General features: G+C 42.3%; 1 long non-coding RNA gene across 2 annotated transcripts; it reads right to left on the bottom strand.

Moving 5' to 3' along the window:
* Positions 1 to 2,843: 2,843 nt before the first annotated feature.
* On the bottom strand, positions 2,844 to 5,949 carry LOC120536262. Of its 2 annotated transcripts, XR_005635090.1 has the most exons (4): positions 5,649 to 5,949; positions 5,495 to 5,565; positions 5,255 to 5,375; positions 2,844 to 3,103 (listed from the first exon to the last, which is right to left on the bottom strand). It is a non-coding gene; the product is annotated as an uncharacterized LOC120536262 (long non-coding RNA). The 2 variants fall into 2 exon arrangements; XR_005635089.1 differs by having other exon boundaries at positions 5,495 to 5,949.
* Between the last annotated feature and the right edge of the window lie 3,120 nt (positions 5,950 to 9,069).

The raw sequence follows: 9,069 nt of genomic DNA, 5'->3' as shown, positions 1-9,069 counted from the left end.
GGCTCGGAACAAAGGGGCGTGGAGGTCCCGGAAGGGGTGCCTACCGAGGAGGCCCCGGGGTGCCGGTAAAAGGGGGGAGCACAACCTGTGCGAGGCGCAGGGATGCACCATGGGTTGGTGCTCGGATTGTGTCTCCGCCCCTGTCCCTGCTAGGAGTGCGGGGCCGGACCCCGGCTATCCTCGAGTTGGACCCGTTTGGGCTCTGCTGCCCTCGCGGGATGGGTCGCTCTTACCCACGAGTGGTCTTCGCTGGCTGTGGGGCACTGTCAGGGATGCCAGGGGCCATGACCCGGCCGGGACGCCAGGAGGGACCGGAAGAGGGTCAGAGCCCTGCCTGGACCACGTGGGGTTTGCCTTCCGGGTTGCTTTAGGGGCCCGTGGTCACCGCCAGGAGGCGCCCCAATGCCTTGGGGACTTGTTTCCCCAGCACTCCCGCCACACCAGGAAGTGCTGGGGAAGATTTATGACGGCGCCGAGAGCAGCCGGGAGGACAGCCGGCACTTCCGCCACACTTGGGCGTGGCCAGAAGATTGCCGGGAACACCTGGGGCTCATCCGGGTCCTCCATAAAAGGGGCCGTCTCCCTTCATTCGAGGCTGGAGTCGGGTGGAAGGAGGACGAAGCAGTGGAGAGTGGAGGCGGCCCGAAGAAAGGCATTGTGGCCAGGACTTTGTGTGATTTGGGGTTTGTGCACTGAACTGGGTCTTTGTGACCATTATTTGGGGGTCTTTGTGACCATAATTATTGTAAATATTCTCTGTAATAAACGTGTGGTGGTTTGAAAACAACATGTCCGCCTGTCTGTGCCCGGGTGCCGTTCACAACTCCGAACCTCCAGGTAACTGAGGAGCTCTTGCCTAGGAATTCACATACTTTTTCCAACATACACCCAGGGACAGCTCTACCATTTAGGTGAACTAGGCAGTTGCTTAGGGCTGCATTTTTTTTTTTAATAACACAGACACTGACTTGCATGCACTTTTATCAAAACAACAACTTCCATTAATCCCACTATGTCACGAGAACGGGGACTGAAGAGACAGGCATGCGCACATACAAAGACACCACGCAGGACGGGCAGGTTTGAGCCCTCAGATATCTGGGCATATTTATTGTTTAACATTAGAACACAAAAGTCTTCCCACTATTAGGGGCCATGGGAAAGTTTCCCAAAACAACAAATGCACTGCTAAACACCGGGACAAGCCTCACCTTGCTTAGCATTGTCCCCACTGTGCATCAGCTCCTCTGTTATCTACCTGGAGGTCCTCCTCACGCAGTCTGAGCCTTGTCATCACCTTCATGAAATGGACATCCTGATCCTTACCACACTTTTGTTTAAACTAACCACATCATTGGGTGCTTAGCCTTTGGACAGCATTGCCCAGAAAGCCATGGAGCAGATGGGATGTTTCACTGTTGTTCAGAACTGTGGCTCCAGATCACTCCAGAAGGACATTAGTGCTGTGTCTCTGCAGTAAACCTGCAGATACATTATCCCACATGACTGGTAATTGCTTCAGTCTTCGAACAGTTACAAAAATTTGCTTTATTTCTATATATATATAAAAAATCCAACATCTGTCTGTCTGTCCTCTTTTCAAAAGAGAACTAATTAACGGATTTAGATCTGTTTTTTTTTTTCTATAGTTTGCTTGAACACTCTGATTGCTTTTGCGACTTCTCTCATCTCACCAAGTATCATAGTTCGCTTGCAGAAACGATTTATTCGCGCTAATCTGAGACAAAGGCTGCGGGCCGAGGGGAGGGGGAAGCGTGACATCAGGAGTGTGGAGCAGGGCAGGGACCTCCTCACTCATGCGCCAGCCTCCGTTCAAGTCGCTGTACCTCTCGCCACGTTTTGCAGTGTACCTTGCCTCCATATAGCTAGTTGGTCCTGTTTCACTACTACATGTACGGAGCCACGGGGGACAGTTAGTATTTCATATACCAGCAATGTTAGGTCGTGGTCTTTATAATTTTTATATTTATATATATATGTATATACAGTATTTGTATCTATGCGTTTTTAAAATAAAATACTCTCAGTCCTAAAATGCTTAGTATTTTATATCTACAGTAATCTGCAAGTTTTGTTTGACATCATTAACCAAGAATTTTGAACTTCTTGAACTTCACTAGAATAAATGTATACTACCTTAAGTCTACATAAAATGCATGCATGAATGTTAAAATAAATTAATTCATAATCCAATTAAATTACCAGATTACAAACAAAACGTTAAAAATGAAACTTTTAGAACAGGTCATATGATTGTTTAGGGCACCCAGGAATTTGGAGCTGCACAGCAGTCATGCCAATCAGAAACAGTTCCTGCATACATCAGAAGGGCACTCCCAAATTATTAATTACTAAGTCATATTTTTTGCCAGCAATGTTAAACGTAGCCAACATTTGGAAAAACAGAATGTGAATTTTAAGTTGTAATATACATGCCTTTATGGTAACTCAAAACATTTAAACAAATACAAGATGGATGTGGACCTGTACTTTTAGGTGATAGCATTATTTCCTCAGAAAGCAGACAAATTGTGACATTTTCATTTTTTATTAATACGTTTATTTATTTACTAATTTTGGGGAGATGACCCCCAGATGTACAGTCCAGAGTTAATTAATGTGGGAAATCTTTCTTAAGGATATAATACCCAATTCCCATACTTTCCTCAACATTTTCATACATGTCACTCACATGCATGTACAAATATTGACAGATGATGGGGATAATGGAGGGTTGTTTCTTCTTCCATGATATTCCCCCTCCACTCTGTTCTCTTATGTCCTCCAGAGAGGGCACAGACATCATCTCTCAAGGTGGTTCTCTTAGGTTTGCGTCTAGTCTAGCCATAGATGACCTCACATTTTCTTTCATTGCATTGCCATTTAGAATGAAGCCATCTGGCTGTGAAACAGATGAAGCTTTTATAGGCAACTGGATCTGTGAAGTGACCACTGATATCAAGAACATTTGTCCATGTTTCTAACTGGATACATAGAAATGCAATCGGCAGCCATTGAACAGAACAGAAGATGTGCTCACTAGATGGTTTCTTGGTCTTGCGCTGCTTCAGTCTACCTCTGTCTGCCAGAATAAATGAGGTTTGAAAAAGTTTAAACCATGCCTAAAATGTAATGTTAAAGAACATAAAATAATACACACATAGGCTAGTCACAGAGGGTAAAGTATGTCCCATTTGATTCAGGAACCAACACTGGACAAGAGTCCTGTCATTCTCAAGGACTAATTATGCACTCCCATATCCACACTCATGTTGGATCCACTTAAAGGTTTTAATTAAAGTAACATGCAGGGATGAATGAAAAAGACACACCAAGTAAGGTCCACAGATACAGCAACTGGACATGGAATTCAGTTTCAAAATGATTTAAATCCAGCTAATTGCTGTATCACCATACAACATAATAGTCAAATTTACTGAGGATTTATTATATGGCAGCAGAAGCCACTACATTAACAACTATAAAGTAAATGTGACGCTTTCCCCAGGTCAGATGGACGATAATATGAACCCCATCTGTTAGGTGTGTGCCATTCTACCAGCTAGCAGGAGTTAAGTGGAGTAATGGGGGCCAGAAACTGCTGTCAATACAGAGAATGTCCAAGAAGATCATCTCAACACGCAGAAGATAGAAAAACATATTGGATGTCTGTTAAGAGTTTTTCTCTGCCTGAGCAGTAAGTCAGGAGACTGAGTTGAGAGAAAGACGTAGTTTATTATGGGTCAGGAAAGGTATGGCAGGTGAATGGGCATGGGTTTTGGTGACACTTGTAGAAGGTTAGACAGATAGGAACAAGACATACCTGTATTACTGGACAGACTCTATGGGGAAGGAGGAACTGCTTTGTGCTTTATTTGATCCCTTTTATCATCCCTACCCTTGACTTTGATTAATCAACCATTAATTTATGGGATTCATTTTTCTAACTATATAAAATGCTAAACATCACCAACCAGTGCATGAGACTTTGAGGCAGCAAACAACCTGCATACTGGTAATACTGGACAAAAGCATGCTGAGGACACTGGACCCACTTGAATAATTAAAGACATTCTACTCATGTCTGCTAGTCCAGTTCATTTATAAACCAAATAAAAAGCTAATTAAGGAAACACTTTAGATCCAAAGTATTTTATATATCTTAACAGTATGCAGCATCCCAGTCATATTGTTGTGTCCGGGGATCTGCCTTACCTTCCTCAGACCTTAAACTGGGAAAGAAACAGAACATATTCCAGCCATTGTTAATTCAGTTTAGGGTCACAGATGTCCAGAGCCAATCCTTGCAGCACTGGGTACAAGGCAGGAAACATCCTCAACACAGGACAAGTTTGTTGTAAAATAATCCCACATTGACCCTCTGTAAAGGAGTGTATCAAGTACGTCAATCGGCATATATCTGGGGTGATGGAGGGAAACCCACACAAACACACAGATACAACATGAAACTCAACATTGACAACAATTGGGTGGGATTTGAACTCACAAAGTGGGGCTGTCAGGCAGCAACGTTAACCATTAATGTAAGGTCTTGGAATGATATTGAGTAGAGCCAAAACCGTAAGATTTACAGTATAAATTAATAACTTTAATTTGATTTTAACTTGTGTTGTTAATGACAAATAAGATTTTTTCAGAGTAGGAAGACAGAAGTTTCGAGGTTGAGTAGTTGTACTTGGTAATCATGGTATTGAAGACTGTTGATGAGTTGCATATTGACTAGCACATCCAAGTAAGAAATTCACTCTACTATATACAAGTGACAGTTTGCCCTTTAAGGCACAGTGGTCTTTGCTCCTATCATATTTTTCAGAGAAACATTTTCCAATCCTATACTAGTAGGCTGGAATTAGTTTCACAGATTATTAATCAAATAATTCATTGATTGTATGAAAACTTTGAATTTTGGCTCCATATTACCATAAATATTTCAGTTTGTGCCAAACGTCTTCTTCTAGTTTCCTTCCACACTTTGAAGGTTTTAATTGGTGGGTCTATACCTGAGTGTGGCATTGATGGACTTATATCTCATCACGGTTAGTTCATGTTTTGGATTTAATGCTCCTGGCCATATATTGGACAAAGCGGGGACATAAAATAGATGGATGACAGACTCATCCACTGTTACTCAGGAAAAAACAACCTACATTATTCAAGGTCAATCAAAGTAGCATATCATTCAGTCTGTGTTCCCCATGCATAAAATACAAACCTTCTCTTCTGCCCCATAACCTGCTGTCTCATGTGATCATCCTGATTGATCCCAGTATGTTCTTAGCTGGCATTAACCTGTCCAGCATTGTGGTTTCAACTACCTTGTATTTGACCGAAATCTGTTGTGACAAAAATGGAAAGTTAATAGTCAACAGGTTAAAGTCAGTTTAAGATGAACAAATGCAGAAAGGGAGCAGCTGAGTAAATACCACAGCAACAATGTCATATATTCAATAACCTTAAAGCCTCTAGTCGCTGGCAAAGGTCTTCCACCAGAGGGTCAATAGTAGGTGACATCTTTGGGGTGATCTGTAAAGAAAATAATTCAGAAACCACATCACTCTAGATGACTGAACAGTAACTTATCAAGAGGACAACAGTCAGAGGCCTACCCCTGAAATGAAAGTAGACACATTGCTTTCTACTGTGAACTTCTCCAAGGGATTCAGCTCAAAACAGGCTTCTGGAGTGGAGGGTCTGGAAATGAAGGCAGATACACTGCTTTTGGTTGTGATCTTATCCACAGGGCATGATTGAAAGCATCCACTTGGGAAGGACAGCATGGTAGTGGAAGCAGACACATTGCTCTCTATTGTGATCTTATCTAAAGGGCTCGACTCAAGAGTTAAAGGGATAGATAGCAACGCCGACACGCCACCCTCTATCACAATTTTCTCCACTGGGCTTGATTTGTAGCATACAGTGGTGTGAAAAACTATTTGCCCCCTTCTTGATTTCTTATTCTTTTGCATGTTTGTCACACAAAATGTTTCTGATCATCAAACACATTTAACCATCAGTCAAATATAACACAAGTAAACACAAAATGCAGTTTTTAAATTATGCTTTTTATTATTTAGGGAGAAAAAAATCCAAACCTACATGGCCCTGTGTGAAAAAGTAATTGCCCCCTGAACCTAATAACTGGTTGGGCCACCCTTAGCAGCAATAACTGCAATCAAGCGTTTATATAACTTGCAATGAGTCTTTTACAGCGCTGTGGAGGAATTTTGGCCCACTCATCTTTGCAGAATTGTTGTAATTCAGCTTTATTTGAGGGTTTTCTAGCATGAACCGCCTTTTTAAGGTCATGCCATAGCATCTCGATTGGATTCAGGTCAGGACTTTGACTAGGCCACTCCAAAGTCTTCATTTTGTTTTTCTTCAGCCATTCAGAGGTGGTGGTGTGTTTTGGGTCATTGTCCTGTTACAGCACCCAAGATCGCTTCAGCTTGAGTTGACGAACAGATGGCCGGACATTCTCCTTCAGGATTTTTTGGTAGACAGTAGAATTCATGGTTCCATCTATCACAGCAAGCCTTCCAGGTCCTGAAGCAGCAAAACAACCCCAGACCATCACACTACCACCACCATATTTTACTGTTGGTATGATGTTCTTTTTCTGAAATGCTGTGTTCTTTTTACGCCAGATGTAACGGGACATTTGCATTCCAAAAAGTTCAACTTTTGTCTCATCAGTCCACAAGGTATTTTCCCAAAAGTCTTGGCAATCATTGAGATGTTTCTTAGCAAAATTGAGACGAGCCCTAATGTTCTTTTGCTTAACAGTGGTTTGCGTCTTGGAAATCTGCCATGCAGGCCGTTTTTGCCCAGTCTCTTTCTTATGGTGGAGTCGTGAACACTGACCTTAATTGAGGCAAGTGAGGCCTGCAGTTCTTTAGACGTTGTCCTGGGGTCTTTTGTGACCTCTCGGATGAGTTGTCTCTGCGCTCTTGGGGTAATTTTGGTCGGCCGGCCACTCCTGGGAAGGTTCACCACTGTTCCATGTTTTTGCCATTTGTGGATAATGGCTCTCACTGTGCTTCGCTGGAGTCCCAAAGCTTTAGAAATGGCTTTATAACCTTTACCAGACTGATAGATCTCAATTACTTCTGTTCTCATTTGTTCCTGAATTCCTTTGGATCTTGGCATGATGTCTAGCTTTTGAGGTGCTTTTGGTCTACTTCTCTGTGTCAGGCAGCTCCTATTTAAGTGATTTCTTGATTGAAACAGGTGTGGCAGTAATCAGGCCTGGGGGTGGCTACGGAAATTGAACTCAGGTGTGATACACCACAGTTAGGTTATTTTTTAACAAGGGGGCAATTACTTTTTCACATAGGCCATGTAGGTTTGGATTTTTTTTCTCCCTAAATAATAAAAACCATCATTTAAAAACTGCATTTTGTGTTTACTTGTGTTATATTTGACTAATGGTTAAATGTGTTTGATGATCAGAAACATTTTGTGTGACAAACATGCAAAAGAATAAGAAATCAGGAAGGGGGCAAATAGTTTTTCACACCACTGTAAGTCAGTTCTAGGAGACATGGAGATGATTGTGGATATGTTGCCGTCTGCTGTGATCTTCTCCACATGGCCTGGTCCAAGACATAAACCTGAGCTGGACGGTCTGGTTATCAAAAAGGTTGCTCTGCCATCTGCTATCTTTTCCAGTGGACTGGACACAAAATGTATGCCGGAGGGGGATGGCCAGATAAATAAAGCTGACAAGGTGCTTTCTACAGTGATCTTCTCAATGGGACTTGATCCAAAACATATCTCTAAGGAAGGAGGTCTGGGAACCAAATGGGTGGGTGGGTTTATACATTGATTTGTGATGGTTTCTGCTGAGCTTGGCAGAGACTGGTCTCCTGAAATGGCATTGCTATGGCTCAAGGGAGTTGCTTTGCTGCTGGATGTCATCTTCACTTTCGCCTTTTGCTTGATTAGTTTCACTGCCCTTCTCCATAAGTTTTTTGCAATACTTGTTGATCAATCTGCAATAAAAGATTTGAGACACCAGATTAGACAGTTTAGAGGGATGGGTTGGACAGAATGAATTAGCAATTCTGCAGTTCAAATGAGAAACTCGACTGAGTATTCATGTCAGGCAAGCCTAAACAGACACACACCCCTTTTTTCCCAAACCGGAAAGAAACAAGCTGACAAATGAGATGAATGGGAGAGGTTAGAGGTGGCCAAGGTTGGACTGGGATGGGTTCTCTGTCCATCCAATGAAAAGTCAGTAAGAATAAATCATATTTTGACATTTCACTACCCTCCCTACAAATGCAAATGTCCACCCCATGATGATGTCTTAGTTTTGCCAATGAGGACTGTTTGAGAACACCTTGGAGCCAAAATTTCATGCCTCAGGTTTCCACTGTTGAATGCATTGAACTGACCATGACAAAAAGATGCTCCATCATGAATGTTCTGTGTTTGGAAATAACCCTGGCTTATTGATTATGACCTTTAACATATTCAATGCAAAGGGAATAGGACCAGATAAAATACCAGCAGAACTGTGGAAGAGTTTAGGAGGAGAGGAAGTAGACGTGCTGTGGGACAGAAGATCTATGAACAGAAGAAAATATCAGAGAAGTGGAGAAACAGTGTGATTGTACCCATTTATAAAGAGAAGGGTGATCTTCAGGATTTTGGAAACTACAGAAGGATATTGCTGATGTTACAGACAATGAAAATTTGAGAAAGGATTAGAGAAAGAAGGTTTAAAGACGAAACCCACACAGGGGAGGAACAGTTTGATTTTATGCCTGGGAGAAAAACAACAGATGCAGTCTTTGCAATGAGGCAGCTCACAGAGGAGCATCGAGAAAAAACAGAAAAAGGTTGCATATGGTGTTTGATTTCAAGAAGCTTTGTGATAGAGTGCCACATCAAGAAGCCTGGAGGTACATGAGAGAGAAAGGAGTACCAGAGAAGTATAGGAGGATTGTTCAGGATATGTACGAGGGAGTGAGGATGCGGGTTAGAAGCAGTTTTTGCTGATGACATTGTGCTGTGTAATAC

Source organism: Polypterus senegalus, chromosome 10 (assembly GCF_016835505.1).
Source record: "Polypterus senegalus isolate Bchr_013 chromosome 10, ASM1683550v1, whole genome shotgun sequence".
Classification (NCBI taxonomy): domain Eukaryota; kingdom Metazoa; phylum Chordata; class Cladistia; order Polypteriformes; family Polypteridae; genus Polypterus; species Polypterus senegalus.
Note: the sequence above shows the minus strand (reverse complement) of the source record. Positions and strands in the feature narration are given on the sequence as shown.